This window comes from Plecotus auritus (assembly GCF_963455305.1).
Source record: "Plecotus auritus genome assembly, chromosome: 1".
Classification (NCBI taxonomy): Eukaryota; Metazoa; Chordata; class Mammalia; order Chiroptera; family Vespertilionidae; genus Plecotus; species Plecotus auritus.
Window position 1 is genome coordinate 83,532,654 of NC_137770.1, and position 21,612 is coordinate 83,554,265.

Genomic DNA, 21,612 nt, shown 5'->3' on the forward strand with positions numbered 1-21,612 from the left:
TCTGGGAACAAAACTGGTGGTTTAAGATCAAGCTCAGCTCTATCTGCAGTCTGCTATTATTTTTAGAGAAATGTCCTAACTCGAGAAAGGAGTTGGGAGCTGAGGCTGCAAGGTGGTGAGACTTCCACGAGAGGGGAAGGTGATCTCATTTGTTCAGTCTCTCCCTCAATCCTTCCTACCCACTGATTATTGTAAGGCCCCATATGACTGTGTGAATTATGGAGGCAGCCAAGGAAAGCTCACCTTTGGAAAAGGCACTAAACTCTCTGTTAAACCAAGTAAGTACTAGGGTCTCACAGACTAAATCAATGAATGCAATTAAAATACAAACCAGAGTGAATGAGAAGAAATTTACCAACCACATTCTCAGTGGTGTCTTTCTGCCCTTCATCCATGAGCCCACAGAATTGCTCTTGGTCATGCCCCTAGCTATCCTCAGTCCAGATGGGCACTTCCCTCTGCTGGACATAGGGAAACTCAACATGTAACACGGTCCCCTCCCCAGGATGCATTTCTCAGGAGTGATTGCCCACCCCACCATGTGGGTGACCTTCTCAGCAGTGGTCTCATGGAAGAGGGCCCTGGCTGACCTCGGTCTGTGTGACTGCTGTGCATTAGATTTCATAGAGGCTCACCCAAGGAGGAGAGGCAGAGTGGCTACTGCAAGTGGTTTTTGTTTAGAGAAGAAGTGCTGTGGAACTCAAATGCCGGGTATGCACTCAGCTTTGGCAAAGGCACCTCCCTGTTGGTCACACCCGGTGAGTTCTTGTGGTTCACAAATTATTCTTTTTGGAAAGAAATCCAACAGGATCTGTTGAAACACAGCTGAATGTAATTGATTAATTTAGTATGTAGTTGTTAACTATGTCGGATGTGTGAGCAAGATATGAACACCTGTTTCCCTGGAGTCTGGATTTGGTTATCAGGTTTAAGGGTAGTTTGATAAATTGTATTAATACTACAATCAGTGTTTCTCGAAGGACCACAAAGCACGTTGAGGCTTTGGGAAAGAGACAGAGATAAGGAGAAGAAAAGCTTTATGATAGGGACAGAAACAAAGCAATGAAAAGGGATGCTACCGAAGCAGCAAGTGTAGTCATGGGAGCATGTCTTTAACAGATAAGTGATGAGGATCCAGTTGAGTTTATGCCCAGGTCATCTGATAGAACTGAAAAACCCGGCAAGTGGACTGAGGACTCGGGTGAGGGGAGGGCAGCAGGAGCTAAAAACTTCTCATGACTTTCCTCTTCTGAGAGAATAGCAGAACAATGAAACTTTCTCTGGAGAGAAGACTGCCCCATTTTTCACTCCAGGGACAAAGTAGTTCCCCATGCAGACTTCACCCCTTTCCCTCGACTTGCTGAGTCGACCTTATGGGAGGAACAGAGAATACCAGTGCCTTGGAAGGCCCCCCACCTCCACTGAGTTATCTGTGCTAAAGCAGAATGTGTTACCCGAGTTGTGAAACTGTCAGGGAGAGGGTAATAGAGCTGAATTATAGGAAGCAGTACTGAGAATTTACAGGCTCTCTCCACACTTGCAGAGTTCAGTGTTTTTGTTTTTGCTTTTTTTTCCCTGTTAGAATTATAGAAACTGGGGCGCTTCCCATGCAGGCACAGTATTTGCAGAAATGCCTGCCATCTCACATTTCCATAGTATTTCATCAACAGTCCTCTGTGCATGAACCAGGTGTGATAATAAGATCATAGGATGATCTGTTAACAAATAGAGTTTATACAATTAAGTGAGTGGCCCAATTTGAAGTATCTCGAGTTAGTCCAAACTACTGTCCATTGCTCATCTCCTCTTTGATTCTGCCCTCTATTTGTAGCATCTATAATGCCTTAATCTTTTGAAGTCAGATTTTGTCTTTGTTAATAACCAAAAACCTTTCAGAGCCATGACTTATAAATAAATGAGGGACTCAAGCTAGTTACTGGTACTATTTTGGTTCCAAAAGGAGGTATGACTATAAAATAATATCCTTGGCATGTTTGTGTGGCTCATAAAGTGATTCTCATAAAGAGTCCTAAAGGGAGTACTTCAAAGATTCAATACCAATCAGTTAGATGTTCAAATCCTGATATGTTTGTCAAAAAAGCCACTTAAACACACTTAAGATGAACATAGCATGAAACTGAGGAAGTTTGGTAAACTCAGACCTAATCAAAGTAGTAGAGACTTTTTATAAGAGCTGAGATATTATACCAAATAAATTCCTTTTAGAAAAACATGAGGTAAAGACCTTCCAACAAGAAAAGTGCATATGATGTCCTAGTAATCAACAGCAAAGCTATTCCAACAAATGGTAACCTGATGTTGGTTTATGTAGAGCCACATGACATTGTGTCTACCACAGCAGACTACAAATATGTCTTTGGAGCAGGAACCAGGCTGCAGGTTCTAACAAGTGAGTATTACAGGCAAGATGGACTTTATTTTTAAAGTTGTTGGTGTTTGAGGCCAAGGAAAGGTAAAGTAAGGGAACTACCTATGGAAGCAAAAATGGCTGCTAGTCTGAAGTGGCAATTTTGGGTCCCTGTACTCTGGACAGGAGGGGTGAAGGAGAGCTCTGAGGATGGGCTTACCATCAATTTCATAAGAATTGTCTTACCATTAGAAAAGTATTTATTAGCTGGAGACCTTGAGAGACTTATAAATATAGGAATTCTATATTCTTTATTATTCTAAAACTGTATTATCATTCCACATTTTTCACTCCTTTTCTTACCCCTCTTTATGCCTCTCTCCTATCCTTTATGCCTCTCTCCTATCCTCTCTCCCTGGCATTCATATTTTGAGAAACCATTATCACTTAAGGCTCTCTAAAATCTGGACTCTTTCTGTTCTCCAGGGGTCGGGGGGTGGGGGAGGGAGGATACCATGCTGTACACTCAGCAGTGGTGCCCAGGGAGTGTCCTCCTCAGATTTTCCTTCAAGTTACCTCAAAATTGAGAGAGACTCCAAAGGATCCCCTAGCCAGGATAGGAGAAGCTACCCATGAGGGAATGATTTCAGGTTAGTCCATGAGTTGTGTTATCTCCAGGACAATGGGACAGTGAGAATGAAAAGTCTCTACTAGGACAAAGGTAGAAAATGATGGAAGTCTTTTTCCTGGTGACTGTCTAAGCAGGGGATGAAAAAGTCTGAATTTGGAGTCAGGAGCTAATCCAGAGCTGACCAGTACCTGCAACTACCTCTAGTTCTGTGGAGTGAGAAAAGGTGGGACTCCTTTTAGATGTTCCAAAATCTGGACTTCAGTCAGAGATGTCTGGCTCCAGCACCCTCAATGGGCAAACCAACATTCTGACCCCTCCTGCCAGGTGGGCAAGGACAGCTGCCCTCAGTCTCTCCCTCTGTAATGACAGTGCCTCTGGCTGTTTTGGCTTTGGTGCCATGGACATGAGCTATTCCTTCTTTATTCAAATAAGGTATATAATCTTTAGAACCCCTGGAGAATTAGTATCTAAAACCAGAGGGTGTGCTAGGATTTTGGCAGCCAGCATTCTGGGCTTGTGCAGAAAACTCCTTCTTTAGAATAATCAGAAAGAATATCCTTCATTTCTCCAATGTTGAAACAGTCCTAAAATCCAAGCTGGTGCTAGGATTCTGTGCCAGGTTATTACTGTGTCAGTTATGTAATATTCTCTGTGCTCACTGTATCGCTCCTTCCAGAAGATCTTTAGGGAAACTTAGTTCAGTTTCTAGAAGGTTTTTGCTGAGCTGAAGATCACTGTGTGAATAATAATGCAGGCACCACGTTCACATTTGGAGGGGGAACAAGGTTAATGGTCAAATCCCGTGAGTATCTCTGCTGAATCCATAATGAATGCTCTCATTTCTAAAGGCAGCCATAGCACTGAGTTTTATGTGGGGGCTGTTTTCTCCACCCAGTTTTATTTTTTGTTCATTCTAATCATTAATCCTAATGATCAGACAGTGTTATACATGCCATATGTACATGTGGAAATGGACACATATATAATTGGTGCAGGAACAAATGAATTGGAGAAAGACAGATTTCTTGTCCTTTTTGTCTTAACCATTAGGGTCAGAAAGTCTAGTTGTGTTGAACATGGGGAGTGGGAGAACCCATCTTCAGGGGCTTTGTCAGGATTGAGCCACTCCTTGCTGGCCTGGTCAGGGGCAGCTCGGTCTGGAGGTGGAAGGATGAATTATTTAACCTCAGAAGAGCATTTCCTTCCCGACCAGGCTCTGAATGGACCACGATGCCTCTTTGGCCAGGGTCCCAGCTGGAGGAGCACGCCTCTGGATTTGGGGATTGAAAGGGATTTCCTGGTAGACATTGGTCTGGTCGGTTTCTATAAAGCTTTCTGTGACTGTGTAATATTGGCAACAACCGTAAGCTGATTTGGGGAATGGGGACAAGTCTGGCAGTAAAACCAAGTGAGTCTTCAAATTAATTCTGAAACCTGTCTATACAGTTTGAAATATCTTAGAAACTGTCTCCTTTTGAAGCCCAAATGTTTAAAATGTGCAGTTATGGGTAGTATTTTTCTCCTGTCCACTCAAGCTGAGCCCTTGCTTATCCTTCAGTCAAAATAACCAGATGGAGTTGGTCCACAGTGCATGGTAGGAAGGCAGTTGGAGTATGAGACTGTTTTCTCACAGGGCAAATAGGCCAGCCCATTCCAAAAGTGGCCATCAGGGAGCACTGGAAGTTAGAGAAGGTAAGAAAATGCATCATGTATTGTGGCTTTCTTAGTCCATCCATATGCTCCAACCTCACCACGGGCCCCTGGTAATGCTGGGAACTCCCAGGACTTAGGCGCATCCCAGTGACTTCCCAAGAGAACATCTCCCCAGCATGGATTATCCAGAAGGACCCAAACTTATCATGTAATTCCTGCATCTCTCAATCCTCGTTGGCTCACAGCCTATGGTGGATTTGCTAGAAGGAACAGGAAAGGAGTGCATTTTATCCTAATTCTGGTCTCCCCTGAGTTCTCTCCAAGAATCTTCAGAAGCATCTTAGAGATTCAAAACTGTGCTCTGTGCAACCAGACTGTGTTCCCAGCAGTGTGTGCAGTGGCTTTGGCTGGGGATAGCACTGGAGCTGTAGGCTGGTGAAGCTCGGCGAGAAGAAGGGGAATTGAAAGACACCTCTGATATAGGCATTAATGAATTTCTAAACGAGCTTCTACATGTTAATCTGATAAGCCTCTCCAGGGAGAAGGTCAGCCTTACCTTTGCAGCTCTAAATGTAAGACATGTGTTGCAAGAAAAAGTGGGAAATGTCAACTGCAATGCCAAAATGGTGAAAGTGGGTATAAACATTAAACCAGTTTTAATGTTCAGTTTATGAAATGTAAACCTTTAAGGAGAATCAGCTCAGGGTACATTTATTAGGGTCAGTGAGCTAACTATTTTGCCAGTGTTACTGGCATACACACTTTAAAGGAGAACCCAAAATAGAAAAAGGAAGCCTAAGAGAAGGTATAACGTAATGGTTAAGGACACAGATTTTGAAATCTACTGCCTGGGCAAATCTAACTCTGCTCCTTACTGGATGTGTGGCATGGAGCAGGCTAGTTAATCTCTCCGTGCCTTGTTTTACTTCATTTGCTCACTGAACTGTTGTGAGATTAATAGGATTTATACCCATAAAGGGCTTTGTAAAGTGGCCGGCACATAGTAAGCCTTCAATAAATATTGTTTATTAGTAGATTGCTGAACGGAAGGTGATAGAAATGACCTCCTTTTGAAGTTTTTGTAAAGTGCATCATTAGAGTGTGGCTCTGGTACTGTGGGAAAGTTCACCTTTGGGCAGGGGACAACGTTACAAGTAAAACCAGGTAGGTTTGAATGTTCCTGACGAAGCCACAATTGCCATCTATGTTTTTGTTTGTTTGTTTGTTTGTTGTTTTTGTAAATCTCTGCCTTCTTAACTTCTAAGCAAAGACTGTTATTTTTAAGTCTTATTTTTCTTTTATAAAAGTTAATAGAATGTGTCTTTTCTAACCCATTTGGTTGCAGCTAGCGGCAAAAAGAGGGGCAAGATTTAGAATGAAGTGGGTATGGAAGTTCTAGGTTAAGACTGAGAGAATATCAGTTTGGCTGACTTGGGAGAAATAAAAACTTCAAATGTGAGAAGTTCACAAAAAATAAAGATGATTTTACAGACTAGGAGACTAGAGTGGAAACCACCCCTAGAGCTACTAGAATTCTTTAAGAACTGCCTTTCAAGCATGAAAATGGAAAACTTTTGTTTGGGAAAGAAAAATGGGGAGGAGAGAACAGACTGCTAGTGATTTGGATTTTTTTTTTTTTTTTTGCTAAGAAACCTAGAAGACAGCATTTTCTAGAGGATGTGTATAGCATACCCCTAGTGAGCCCTATAGAGGAAGAAAGTTCAGCAGAGCAAAGTGTTTTTGTACCAGGCAGAAACACTGTGCCAACTTCTGGAGCAGACAAGCTTGTCTTTGGGACTGGAACAAGACTCACCGTTATTCCCTGTAAGTCCTTTGCCACTTGAGAAAAAGCCCTTAATCTATAATAGCCAGCTCACACATCCCAGACAGCTAATAAGAATTTCTAAATGAGCTTGCATGTGTTAACCTGATAAGACTCTCCAGGGAGAAGGTCACTCCTACCTTCCTGGCTTTAAATATAAGACCATGTAGTAAGAGAAATGGGAAATGTCAATTGCGGTGCCAAAATGAAGAGAGAGGGTATAAATATTGGACCAGTTTTAATGTTAAGTTTATAAAATGTAACCCTTTCAGAAGAACCATATCAGGCGCATTTATTAGTTTGTGTTTACACAGCACAATTGCCTGGTTAATTTGATTAATGTCAGGAGCTGGTCCTGAACCTCAGGCACTTCCTTGAAAAACCTCCTTTGTGCTCCAAGTTGCTGAACTGACTGTCGAATTACCTAAATAATTGCCAGATCTGTTTTACTTTGTGCTGTATAGACTCAGCCTAATGAAAACAAATGCTGTTGTGTTTTTCCAGTCTGTCTACTCCCCACACAGAAAGTTTTCCTTCTATTCAACATCTCTTCACACAAAGGAAAGATATCCAGCAAGCCATTTGACTTATAGCTGCTGCTGTTTTGCATTTATATGACTCCTTTCCTTGGGAAAGATTAAGACACTTCGGAGGACTTATTATCTCAACAGATTGACAGCCTAATTAAGAAGAGCGAAACAGATTCTGAGTATCTTTTTGTGGCTGCTGTTGCTGCCCCTGGTGTGGAACATTTCATCAGATGACTCTGTGAGGCAGAAATAAGACAGGGAGGTGGTGTCCGTGTGTAGTGGGGGCCGTCTCAGTTGCTCGTGAGAATTTGGTTCAGGAGGTAAAGCAGTACTAAATAGGTTAGGGCAAATGACAGCCAGGAACATTTCTTTCCCCTAGAACTCATGTGTTCTCACAAAGCAAAGTGTGACCAATTTTGACAACAGCTGTGTGTTTGTCTACACTCCTTACTTTGGTCCTCAGACCTCCCACTCCAGGTCTAGCCCTCCATCTCTAATTTTTCTATCTAACTCCATTCCCTCTCCTTTCATTCCTGATGACCATGCCCACCAGTGCCAACCCCACCACATGCCGCCGCCTGCCCCTTTAGCCTGGTCAGTTGTATTTTTGAGGAGTTTCTTAGCTCCTTGAGTGATCCCCAAGCACCTGAGGGGATCTTTTCTGGGGATGGGCCCCCAGCAGAGCCCCTATGGAGGTGGCAGTGGCTGCCATAGGCTACCAAGTGCCTATATGGAGTCAGGAGCTGGGCCCTGGATGAGGAAGAACCTCCAGAGGAAGGTCTGCCAGAGAATAAGCAACACCATGGCTTTCGTGATACATATGTCTGAATCCTCTCTTACCTGGGAAACTGTAGCTTCTATCTGGGGACTCGAGTTCGTGTGGCTATGAAGAGGTGGCAGGGTTTTTGTAGAAGAGCCTACCATTGTGCACAGACGGCTTTGCGGGTAGGCTGCAGTTCGGGTCCGGCACTCAAGTGATTGTTACACCAAGTAAGTGTGTCTTTTCTCATTTCTGTGGGCTAGTGTGTCTGTAAATCACACAGAGTTCTTCCCCACCCCCGCTCCTTCATTTCCCAGCTAGGCACTGATGCAATACAATTTCTGGATCTAACTACACTGCCCGTTTGACCAGTAAGATGGTCAAATTCATTTTTAAAAATAACTTCAACTGATTTCATTTAATGCTGCCAACAGCAAAGAGAAATTAGTATGTCATGGAAACCTAATCTATGCTCGTTGGCCGCTGTGGGAGGACAGTCCTTTCTTCCTACCCGGCCGTTAGCCCTCAGAACTCAGCTGAGCTTTTCCAGGCCTGTCTCTTCTGGCAGATTCAGTGGTTGTATCCACTGACTTTCTGGTGGGAAAACGCACGAGACAGATATTTTCTCCTTCAGTTTTTACTAAAAAAGCTTTTTCTTCGTTATTTTGACAATAAACTTCAGGTAACATATTCCCTCCTATTCATGTTCATAGTATTTTGGCTTGAATAAGCACATTTCCCCCTCATTATGCAAAATGCGTTTCTATGTTGTAACCCACTGCACTATCACTTTCATCTTCACGACATTCTCCAAGGTAAGCAGCGTCACACAGCATCAAACATATTTCCCAGACAGAAGAGCCAAAGCACAGACAAGTAAAGTTATTGAAATCAAGTCCCCATCCCAAATCAGAAGTGAAATTAGAGCTTGAGAGGCCCTGTATTCTCCTGGTGAGTTATCTTGAGCTGTCATCTTTGTGAACTGAAAACAGTCGGCACAGGCCACGGGCATCTGCAGGGGACGAAATTTAGCAAAAACTGACTATTTCATTGCATTGGTGTTTTAAGTGTATCCCCAAATCATCTTTGATGTTGGTGGTTATTTGATGCCAGTGATGGGTAAGAAGTGGAGGCAGAGCGCCCTGCTGGGCTTAGAGGGTTTTTGTAGGCCTCGCTATCACTGTGTTCGTTCAACAATGACAAACTCACCTTTGGAGCTGGAACCAGATTACAAGTCTTTCCAAGTAAGTCCTAGGAGAAGTGATTTTGAAGAGGTGTTTTCTATAAAAGCCAACTTGCTCTAGTACATTCTCAGGTACCACAGGCCACCCTCCCAACACTGAACTAGTTGGGGGCCATCCATGCCTCCAGCTGCCTGGGTCCAAATTCCTCAGGATGTCATTTTTCAGATAGAACTCTCTGTAAACCAAACCAACTTAATCTATATGTGAATACCATGGTTCTGACTAGAATCTTATCAGCAATGAAAATAAGACACTAGAGAATTAGATGTATTATAACTCCAAACAAATGATCTGTTTCTCTCTTTTGCATTTTTATTTAAAAACTAGAGGCCCAATGCATGAAATTCGTGCAAGGGGCTTGGCCCTCGCAGCCCGGCTGCCTCTCAACCCCACTCCCCACCCACTGGTTATTCTGGAAGGTTGTCCCAGAAGGTCGTTCCAGAAGGTTGTTCCGCTGTCCAGTCTAATTAGCATATTAGCTCTTTATTATATAGAATATCAGGAAAGGTGGAGCAAATCCAACTTCTCCAGTTTGAAAACTGTTTATGAATTATGTTTACCTTATATGCAGAGAAACCTAGATTAAATGTTTAGTCATTCGATTTCATCATCTGTGTCTGGAATCTATAATGGGCAAGGGAATCAAATGTAATTAAATGAACAAATAATCTTCAATAGTCAATATTCCTACACTGTTTCATGTGCTTTGCTCTGGACTTTTTATCTGGGATTTATCTCTAATTGGCTCCTTGGAAGGACAGGGAGGTTTTCGTTAAGGTTTTTGTGTCTGTGTGGATAGCAACTATAAGTTGATCTGGGGCTTTGGGACCAAGCTTATTATAAAGCCAGGTAAGTCTCAAAGATGCGACTATAAGGAAGACACAGGTTGAATAATACATGAAGCATAGCATGCAAATTATATTTTTAAGAACAATCCAGCCTGCTGGAGACAATGTACTTGACCCAAATGGAGTTTTCACTCCCAGTGAGAGACAATGTAAGGCACCACCTCTCTTGTTTGGTCTAGTTGCTTCCAGAATGAATAATGCTTAACTAGCCCTCTAAGAGAGCAGAGCTGGGTTGTTAAGGAGTACCTAATTCCCTATGATATGGTTGGAATTTTTTCCCAAGAATAGAACCAGCCTCATTCCATGAAAAGAATGAATTCAGAGAAAGAGAAAAGTCCACAGTGAAAGACCAGGGGGAAAGAATAGCGTGCCTGCTGCTCCCCACACCCTTGCCTCTGGCTGCATCCCACATGGGGAGCAGATGCCTGCAGAGCTCTTAGTCACTTGTTGGTGAATCACCCAGGATTCTGGGCCTTAGCAAAAACCCCACAAGGACATAATTTAACAGGCAGTGGCAGGGCATGTCAGGGGAATATGGGGACTGAAGGGATACCTAGCAGGTCAGCCTTTGCTGTGTAAGACTGGGCTGTTCTTAGCCTGGAAAGACTGAGCCCAGACTCACCCCATCCTGCCATGCCCTTTCCTGGGGGTTATTGTAAGGCTCTGAAGGGCTGTGTAAATTATGGGAGTGGAGCAAACAAGCTCATCTTTGGGACTGGCACTCTGCTTTCTGTCCAACCAAGTACGTGAGTAGTGGGATTCTGTGTCCGTGACAAGTGGGAAGTAATAGCCACTCTGGGAAAAGGGTTAGTTCCCCACAGTCATCCTTATCTACTACAATACAATAGACTTTCAAAATTTCCTATTCTCCTGGATGGTAACCCATAGTCAGAGAAGAGGAAATGGTGTTGATATTAAGATAAATCCCAGGGAGGAAAAACTACTGTGGGAAAATTGTTCTCATCTAAATGCTACAGGTTTTCCATTCTGTGAACCCAGTTTCCAGGCTATTTCTCAGTTCTGCTCCTACTTTACCTGTATAAATACAACCTCTGCTAACTTGTTTGTACAAATGTATGTCAACTGGTCCAAGCACCTTTGTCTATAGGCCATATCTTCTTTTTCTTCCCAAAGAGACTCCAGAGTTATACTTGGGAAGGTTGTGGAAAAGACAGGCAAAACTGACCCAAGAGTCGGGGGGAAAGGAGTGGGAGGAAGGCAACTACTAGACTTAGGGTAAGTCAGCTCAGTATTAAAACTACGACCCCAGCCCTGACCAGTTTGGCTCAGTGGATAGAGCGTCAGCCTGAGGACTGAAGGGTCCCAGGTTTGATTCCAGTCAAGGGCATGTACCTTGGTTGCAGGCATATCCTCAGGAGGGGATGTGCAGGAGGCAGCTGATCGATGTTTCTAACTCTCTATCCCTCTCCCTTCCTCTCTGTAAAATTTCAATTAAAAATATTTTTTAAAAAAACAAAATACGACCCATGTAACTGCTTTCCTATATTGCCTGCACTTGCTTCCCCTTCATTTTCCCTAGGTGGTTTATTCTGGATGCCCCAGGCTGAGAGGAGAGATATAAAATCTGTTTTGAACTCTTTCTTCAAATCTGAAGAATTAAATGCCATAGTCATGTTGAGGATGAGTTCAAGTCTCCTCTCTCCACACTTAAAATTCTATCCCTTGTGCTCTCCTTTTAACCAAGACCTGGTACTACTGTCTTGATGCTCATCCCTCTCCGTCTTCTTCAATGCTGAGTGTGTATTAAAACCCAGCAATGCTCAACTTTGTGATAAAGAAGCTTCTGTGTGCTCTTATCATTGCCTTTAAGGTACAATCTTTCTTATAACAGAACTAGAGGCCCAATGCACGAAATTCATGCAAGGGGCTCAGCCCTGGTAGCTGCGGCAGCTTGCCTCAGCCCTCACAGCTTCGTCAGGAAGGTCGTCCGGAAGGTCGTTTGGCTGTCCATTTTAATTAGCATATTACTCTTTTATTATTACATATATGTTCACTTTTTCCATTTATTTCAGAACTGGACTTTGGGTCATGTGTTATAACTCCCCACCCTTGTTTGTCTAAAACATCATACATGTCCATGGTGGAATTTCTTTGGGGAAAGATAGGACTTACTGCATTTTGCTCTTCTTCCCTGGTGAAATCTTTTCTTAGGCTGCCACATAGAATCTATTACACAGTGAGAAAGCTTTGAAATCACTTGACCACTGAGTAGGGGACAGGACCATGGAATTGGGTTTAAGTGGAGCCTGGATGTGGGTTCAGTTGGCTCTGCAGCTGGAAAACCTCCCTGTAGACATAGGAATGCATCATCCCTACAGACCCAGCAAGAGTTGTTAACAAATTATTTGATTCAGCTTTGGCAGATTTAAGCCTAGAAATGCAAAAGGGTTTTAAAAACTCATACATTCAGTCTTTTAAAATAAAAATTACTGCTTTATGTAACAAAACCAATTCTTTTCTTCCTGTTATAAATGGCCATTTTCTAGAGACACAGAAACTTAAAAATCATAGAGAATCCAAATGCCGCCACACCATGGTGCCTTGTGTTTGGTGGGGTTTGGCTAGGGGTTTCAGCAAAGGCAGGAAATGCTGTGGAAATAATAATGTCAGATTCTTCTTTGGAACTGGAACCCAGCTAGTGGTTAAGCCCAGTAAGTGACCATGTTCTTTTTATATTCGACCCAACAAATAAATCCTGTGAAGTTAGTGGAGATTTCATTTAGTATGTAGACAACTGTACCTTTGGGGAAAAAATAACTTTTGCAAATGCATGAAACATTTGTGATTGTTGAGAATAGAGTAATAATGATAAACAAAGTAAAATGAGGCAATGCCAAATTGCCTTTAATATGGTAGCTCCAAAGAGATACAGGGCTGTGTGGTATTTACAGCCGCAATATCTCTTCAACTGTGTTCTGCAATGATTTGTGTGTTTACTGTGATTTTGCCTATTAATATTATCTTTTATTCTATTTAAAAAAATTAGAATTGATCTCATTTGAAACACCACTAATATGTAGAAGGTATTTTCTTTGTCTTTCATTCCTGCATATGTATTTATTCTAAAGACCTAATAGGAAACCTAAACATTGTCTCATTTTGACAAATATCCACATCTAGTCCCATTCATGTCAAATTTTACTAAAAACAACTTTACTATTCAAATGCAATGGGATTTAAAAAAAAACAACAACACACAATTCAGAGATTAATTGATGATCCCAGATGGCTTTATAAACACCTGAAAAGAAATTCAGAGTGAAATAAAATGGCAGGCATGATAACAAGATGTTTGTTTGATGATCAATTCCTCCATGGGGAGTAGAAACTTTTTAAATATATCTATATCTCATTGGGGAGGAAGAAAATAAGAAATTCAAGATCTTGGCATCCCTAGGGATGTACCTGGAGTGTCAGTTTCTCCATAATGCCATTTTGGGAACAGCAGGAACCATCAAATGACCAGTCAAAAAAATAGTAGTAAGAGGCAGGTATTGTCAAGTTGACTGACTGGGTTATTAAACCCTGCAACAGGTTATAAATGAGACTTTGGAACAACCAACCCAAAGAGCTTTAAAGTAGGATAGCCTATTTTTAAACCGTTTAGCTATGGGAAATTTCCAGACAAGGAAACCAGCTACCTGACTCCATAAGTTTTAGATTTAGTAAGCATGACCAACCCATGTTAATCCTTTGAAATGACTGTGATAAAGTGCATTTGAGGGTTAGGTAGACAATGAGAAATAGGCAGTGGGGCTTGGTTTTTGAGGAGTCAAACAAGGACCCATCAGGGCTAGTGGGAATGGCATCAAGTTTTCATCACTTGGTAGTGAGTGACCATGTTCTTGGACTGTGAAAGGAGAACATTTCCTGAAAGACTGGGAACCCTCTGGGCCAGAATGAATTTTCACTACCCCCAGCTAGGGCAGGGCTATAATGCATGTAGCAAACCTGTACTCGGCCTAAGGTGAGGCATCTTCAGGGTTTGATGATAAAGCCACTCTAGGACATAACTGAGGGTGAGGTGGGGCTCTGTAATGCAGTTCTATATCAGGTGGAAATTCAGATGTGTGTCTGACATGGCCCCTCCCTGCCCCATCTTTTGGGGAACTGAAGAGTGGATTTCTAATGTGGCTGTCTGCCCAGTCATTTATTTTTGCCTAAAGTAACAGAACTGTGTGTGATAACACAGAGCAGTTTATGGAACTGTTGTTTTTATAATTCACTTTCAGTGTCAAATGAGGTCATCCAATTTCCTCTGTGCATATTTACAATAAGCAGCATAAAATTCAAGCAAAACAACCAGGAGACACAGGGAAAGATGGCTGAAGTGATAATGAGACCTGTTTGTTATAGTAGAGGAGACTAGGTGGGAATTTGTTAAGTCCCATGAAGGTGAAATATCCACCAAGGGATGTGTAGCTTTCCTAAAATGAGTCACTAGGAGTTTTTGTTATGGCCCCAATCACGGTGTACAAAATGTTAACAAAGTCACCTTTGGAAAAGGGACTCAACTTCATGTTCTCTCCAGTAAGTGCTATTCGTGTGATTTTCTGATATTGATCCCCATTGAGTTAAAAGAGGTTTTGGTTTAGGTGGGAAAAGTTTCTTAGGCTCTGACATGTGAGTAGCCTCTGGCTCTCACAGAAGCCCAGTCCTCAGTCCTTCCACAGCTTAGCCAAACACCAAATTCTTCCCCTCTAGAGCTGAGAAAGTTGCTGCCAGTGTCCTGCTGCTTAGAAATGAATTATCTTTTTCTTGTTTATATATTACAAAAAGTAAACCTTGTGACACTTTGTCCAGAGTTCTTCTTCAAGTCTTCCCCAGGTTTGTCCCCAGTGGACTTATTTGGACACATCGTTAAGCCCAGTGTGATTTCTGGCTCCAACCAACGTGGTTCTGGAAATGACCCACCCTACCTATGACCCCTCTCCTTCCACTTTTCTCTGTTCAGCCTCTTCTAAAATTCCTGGCTCTGATACCCATGCCTTCTCATTTCCCTTGTTCCAGGGATGGGCAGGAGATAACTTTCTAAAGAGCTACTTTAATGCCAGAGGCAACAAAGATGGTATGTCAGCCAAGAGCAACATTTCATGTTAAGCCTTCTCTGTGCCATTTTCCAAATCCTTTTCTTCATTTAGGAAAAGTAGCCACTTTTTGTTTTTATTTCTAGTACAGCAAAGATTCAGTATGAGGCCAGAGACAGGGATTTCCTTTGGAATATTTTTCATAGGCTAACAATAAGTTGGACATTTGCAGGCAGTTCAGAAATGCATTCTTGAGTCACAACTCCATGTATGGAAGCTCTTATTGGCAAAGCAGGCAGTCAATGCCAGAGGCATGTTAATCATGCCACATTTTATAGAGAATCAAGAAGAAGGAGGCAAAGATGTGCTAAGGGAAAACAAAAACTATGGTTAAATAGGGATATTTTTGGGTTATTCTACCAGGAAAAAAAGATTAAGAGAAAGCATCAGTTTTTGTTGTGGAGATGATCACTGTGGGAATTCAAGAGATGGGCAGCTTGTCTTTGGAAAGGGCACAAGACTTTCTGTGACTGCAAGTAAGTGTCCCTGGCCATCCTGATTTTGATCAGCAATAGCTTCTTCTCTTGACTGATTTTTCACTGTACCTAGGAATGCTTTTAGTGTACCAAGAAAGGTCTGCTAGGAACTGGGAAGTTAGTGTTGAGCAGGAAGATGGACAGATCACTCTAGCATAATTCAAAAGCCAACCAGACTCTCATGTGCCAGCCTGGCCCCAGTGCCTCCAGCTTGCTCTGACCACAAACTCTGGCCCAGTTCCCTCCTCTGATCCCAGGAGACCAAACCTCTAGGATGGAGAACCTGAGACTCCTGAGTCTAGGGAGCATAGGGAGGCTGGTATGAGATCCAAGAGCCATTTTTAAATCTATTGTGGGTTTCTATTTAATGTTATTAATTTTAATTTGTGTAAGTAATGCATGAAAATTTCTCCTTGTAAAAGCAATGCAAATTACAGATAAATCTAATATGCACTTTGACACACACCCCCTTCCTTCAATATCAGTTTCCTCCCCAAAGGTGACCACTGGGACTGGTTGGGTATGTTGTGGTGAGTGTCTGTCTGTAATATGTTGACATGAAAACTCCTGTCTTCAAGGAGGGAAGCTTGAGACATAAAGAACTTAGACTGCAGTTTGCAGATTTCAGTTAGATATAAAAAACAGTTGCTTTAATGCAAAGGCTGTTGGCAAAGGAGAACCACCTTCCCAGGAGCTCTTAAAGATTAGATGGGGATTTGGTCAGAGAGCGCCGTGTCTGAAGACAGGAGGGTGGAATAGATGACTCTGAAATCCAGTGGGTCCCTGCAGGACTCCTGTACCCGCTCTTCTCTTTTGCCTCTTGTCTGGTTAGTGTTACATCTGAGCTTTTATGTCAGCACTACTCCTGTGCTGTGAGTGGTTTGATTTTCTCAGCATCCGTGGGATTTTTGCAAAGAAAAGAAACTCTGTGCACACTCTGGAGTTTGGAATTACCAACTTACTTTCGGGAAGGGCACCAAACTCTTGGTCACACCAAGTAAGTTCTTCTTTCTGGCTAATTATTCTTCCCCAGAAGCCTGTCTTCCATCATGCAGAAGCTGTCAAAACACAGGTGGTGTTTTCTTTGCTTGGTCTGTGTTGGGTGGTTCGTGATACCAGTTGGAAAACAAGGTTATTAATGCACATGTTCCCTGGGGCATTGTATTTGGCTTTTAATATCCACATAGTCTCTCCCTGAGAAAATATTCGAGCCTCCAGGAGGAGGAAGTTCTAGGGAAAGTAGGAGGGGAATTGGATGAAAATAGACATAGGGCCTGCAGGAATAACAAACAAGATGTGATTCCAGGAGACCACGCAGGAGCCACTTCGAGTTTCCCAGGAGCTGCCCCTGCCAAGGCCCATTCTTTCAAGGAAAATTATGGCAAAGAACAGCGTGCTGGGAAGTTGCTAATTATTAGTATTCATCTCATGTTCTAACCTAATTACAAAGAGATGTTTGGCCAGAGGCAGTCATTTCAGGTTTTGTTTTCCTGCTTGCTTCCTCCACCTCCACCTGTCTTCCTAAAGGCCCCAGTCAAGGTTATTGCAATAGCACAGAACACTGTGTACCACCAACACAGGCAAATTAACCTTCGGGGATGGGACCACGCTTACTGTGAAACCAAGTAAGTTGTGTTCTTCTCTGGCTGGGCCTATAGGGACAATCAATCAAATCATTAGTTTGAAAAATACTTTAATCCTATGCATCTGCTTGGGCTCTTTATTAATGTTCTTTCCCCGAAGAGGGTTGATTCCTCTGTTTTAAAATTCCCCAGCTTCTTTCTGTAATTCCACAATTTAGCAACTCCTGCTGCCAGATAGTACTTTTTTACATCTAACGTTGACCGTCCCCCACCCTCACTGTAATTTTTTTTTTCCTCACTGTAATTTAAATCTCTGAAAAGAGCCACTAGAACTTGGGGCCTCTAGTTTAAGAACAAAATTTCTCCTGCAGAACATGAGCCTCAGCTCTGGGTCCTCCGCCGCGGCTTCTCTGTGTCAACACGAGTCCCCGGGGACAAGGTGAAGCCGGTGGTGATGGGTTAGGCAGTATGGCATGAGCTTTGGAGAAAGAGAAACCCCAATTCAAGTCCTGGCTCCACTGCTTTACTAGCGGTGTGACCTTGGGCAAATTATTTAACCTATCTGAGCCTCAGTTTCCCCATCCATAAATGAGGGTAAAAATGTACCTATCTTGTTGAGTTGTTGTAAGGACCAAATAAAATAATAGAGGTACAGTAGTTTGCATAGTGTCCAAAACACAGAAACAGCCCATTAAACTCTAGCGATCAATAATAATGATAAACATCATCTCCAACGCGCAGTCAAGCTTTTGTTCCACCCTCAGGCTCTCTGTCAAAGCTCTGTCTGCATCAGGAGAAGAGCTGGCATGGGGGTGAGGAGGGAGCATGTCAGCCTGTTCTATGAAGTTCTTCACCTGGGATTTGAAAGTATCTAAGTAGAAATACAAAGAATCCTGGCTAATTTAAATATAAAATCATCCCGGTGTCAGAGGCAGGAAGAGGTTTCTGCAGAGAGCTAGCTCCTGAGGCTACACACTTGGCTCACATCCTGCCCTGCAAGAGCTGGAGAACTGACACCTTGCACCACCCTGGTGCCACATTGACCCCAGTGTGCCTGCCTCCAAAGTACCCCCACCCCTTCCCAAGACATGTGGAAGGACAGGGACAGAGAAAGGATAAATGCTTCTCAGGGACAAGCAACTTATCCCAAAATTGTCCTTCTGCTTCTGTGGGTAGTGAAGCTCATGAGCAATATGGCACCTGAAAATGGCCCCTAAATGAAGCTCTCGGGCTCAGATGGAGGATCAGTAAGGTCCATAGAGGGAAAATTGAGGCTGTTGATATTGAAGAAAAGAGACTGAGGGTAAGGTGGGCATTGCGTCACCGATCTGAGTCCAGGAAGCAGGCATTAAGCACAAGCTGCAGGGGCTGTGTTCTCTGGCTCCACCAGGATTCAGACTCCAGTTTAGGAGTCTGATCCTGCAAGAAGAAGGGGGTGAGGTTAGTGGTAAAACTTTCCTAATGGGTTTTTGAACAATGAAAATGAGCTGTCAGGAGTAGTTGCCAGAGCACTTTCTCTAGAGGGTTTTTGAAAGGAGATAGACCCCCTCCTATCAGAGGTGATTGAAGTGCAGCCCTGCCTGCAGGCAGGAGGAGAAATGAAAGAACCTCTTTATGCCTCTTCCCAGCCCCCTGGAGCCTCTCTGTGAAAACAAAACTCTGTCTCATTAATGGGGACACTGTGGTTGCTGGGCTGTTTCTGAACCTTTGCTAGGTGTGTCCCAAACTCCCTTTGTTCTCAGGACTGGACAGGGCAAACAGGCTGGCTTTTTCATCCTGGAGCCAAAAACCTGGGTCCTGGGTGGTTGTGGTGTTGAGATGGTGCCGGTGAGCCTGTGGGTTTTTGTAGAGCCCAGAGGCACTGTGGGAATAACTATGGCCAGGGTTTGATCTTCGGTGGTGGAACCAGATTGTCTGTGCTGCCCTGTGAGTACATTTAGGTGGGAGAGGAAATGAGCCTGGGGATTGAGACTTGGGTCCCTTGTGACCTTAGGAGCCTGGATGGAGCAGGAGGTAGAAAGGGAGAGACAACAGAATCTCAGAACAATACAGAATAGGAGGGGTTGTTTATTCAGGGAGGAAAATCACAGGCCTGTGAGAATAACACTGGAGGAAATACATGAACATTTCCCTTCTTAGGAGGGCTTTGTGTGGGTGGAAGCTGAGTTGGCAGGTTTTTGATGCTGAGATAATCACTGTGTGGAAGGACAAGGCTTCTCCTTTATCTTTGGGAAGGGGACAAGGCTGCTTGTCAAGCCAAGTAAGTGGCATATAATTTGAAATTGTGCACTGAATGTGATTATCTCAAAAAATGCAGACCAGCTCTCTTTTCCACAGGGGCCTCCTTGGTCAGAAGGACATTAAAGGGGCTGAGCAGACCAAGGCCCAATGCCTGGTCTCCTCCCTCGTCCTTGAAGGAGCTCTGAGAGGTGTGGAGGGAAAACAACCCACCAGGATCTCACCCATTCCCCAGCCTTGGGGTCCATCCACTCTCTCAGACTTCCAATAAGTAAAACCATCTGAAGGCAAGTCTGTCCCAGAAGGCGTTCCGTAGTTATCCCCATTTCAAAGACTTAAACACAGAGGCAAGTAGAGGCCAGTGATTGACTTTGTTCCAACAGGAGCAGAACTCAGGGATCCTAGAACAGTTTTCCAGTAGACTCCTGAATTCAAAGCATCAGGTTATTTAAATGAGAAGGTGGCAGTGGTAATCAACTGTAATGTGAGCTCCAGAGGTGCTGAGGACGAGGTGTGACATTAGGTAAACTCCTGGCGCGGTGGGTTTTTGTTACTGCAGAGGGGGAGAGGGTCTCGAGCAGCTTCTTTAACCCCAGTGGTGCCTGCTGCTCTCTGGCCCTGCTGCCTGGGAAGTAATGCAGCTCTCGGCACCCATCATCCTTGGCGCTTTGGAGGAAGAAAAATTAGAAGAGAATGGAGGAAAAAGCTTATATCTCATATCATGCAGTTACCTCCTTGCGTAGTGAGATTGTTTCCCCATGAGCAGTCTGTCTTCATTTAGCAGCTGTCTTGTCTGGGGAGCCGTTTTGTAGAGGTGTTTGTCACAGTGTGACAGCTGGTGGCTGGGGAAAATTGCATTTTGGAGCAGGGACCCAGGTTGTGGTCACCCCAGGTAAGCCTGATTCCCTGGAGCCTCCCAGCCCTCCATTTTAATCCCCGTGTGCCAAGTATTCCTAGCCAAGAGCATAAGAAACACATCTGAAAGGAAGCCATTTCCCTGAGCAGCAATAGCCAGAGCCATTAAGCAAAAATAAGAAATCGGTTTGAAAAAAAAAATCAGTTTGGTGTTAAATAGAAACATTTTGGATAAATGGGAATTCTCATTATTCTTTACCAGTCCCCTGTGTAAGTACATTATGCCCCTTATAAGGAAAGAAAAGGTTACAGTGATAAGGAGAGCCGTGGCTCCTGCTGTGGTGTGGGAGGGATCTGCTGTGGAGTTTGGGTGGAGGATTAGAAATGTGTTCAGGGAGATTGGATGTGTTCTTGACAGGATGTGTAACACAGTGTGAATTATAACCAGGGAGGAAAGCTTATCTTCGGACAGGGAACTGAGTTATCTGTGAAGCCCAGTAAGTATAAAAGTATATCCCTGGATTAAGCAGTGTCTGTGGATTAAGGACTGATTTGGGCCCAATTATTCACTATATAAAGAAAGTTTAGAAAGGGTGAATGAGCATCAAAAAAAGAAGGGGGACAAAAGTCTCCCTGGCTAGGAGCTGACATCTTGGTGCACAATGGGCCATGTAGGGGAGTCTCTGGGAATTGCTCCCAGAATATATGTTGGTGGAACTAAAAACATGTGACTGATTCCCTGGGGTATTGGTGAGGATTTGTAGCCCTGGATTTGTACAGTAATCAGTGGACAAGACTTCTAATTCCTTAACAAGCCTCTGAGGCACTATTCTCTTTGGCTAAGATTATGTCAATTTATAGAAGGAACCTTGTAAATAACGATTATTGACCAAAATAACTGTGATTAGCCTCTCCCAAAGCCTGAAAAATCACTTTTGTAAAAAAATTTATTTATAAGTACTGTGGGACACTTTCTGTTTCTGAGATTTTAGGCCAAAAATTTGTACAGCATAGCCTCATGGAGCAGAGAGGATTCTGTAAGTCATCCCTTCTGACTGTCTCCATTTATGAGGAAACTGAGACTGAGAAGAGACTGATCATGGCCCCACAGCCAGCCCATGGCTGAGTAGGACTAGAACTTAACTCTCCATTTGCTGAAGCTGTCTCTATCAATTTCCCTGGCCTGAAATTTGAGGAGTCTGCAGGACTCCTCTGGGAGTTATTTTTGTGCATCTATCCCATGCCAGGGTCAGTGCCCAGACCAGGGACCCATCAGGGAACAAACTCAGTGAGCTACAGCCCTCAAGGAACTTATGTTCTGGAAGTGGATCCCAATTGGTCCCTTGGATATGATGGTCCATATCCTGATCCCTCTTGAGTACGACCCTTTTATGTATCGTCCCTACCTTAGGAAATAGTAAAATTGATTTTTGTTGCTGTTTTTTTTTTTTTTTTTAGCAGCTAAACCAACACAGAAACCACTTTAGTCATAAGAA

At 43.2% G+C, this 21,612-nt stretch overlaps 1 gene segment (V, D, J or C); it reads left to right on the forward strand.

Annotated features, from left to right (window-relative positions):
- The first annotated feature begins 3,632 nt into the window (after positions 1 to 3,632).
- LOC308251095 (T-cell receptor alpha chain constant-like) overlaps positions 3,633 to 21,612 on the forward strand; it is a 49,659-nt gene continuing 31,679 nt past the window's right edge. The window contains exon 1 of the C gene segment in view: positions 3,633 to 3,801.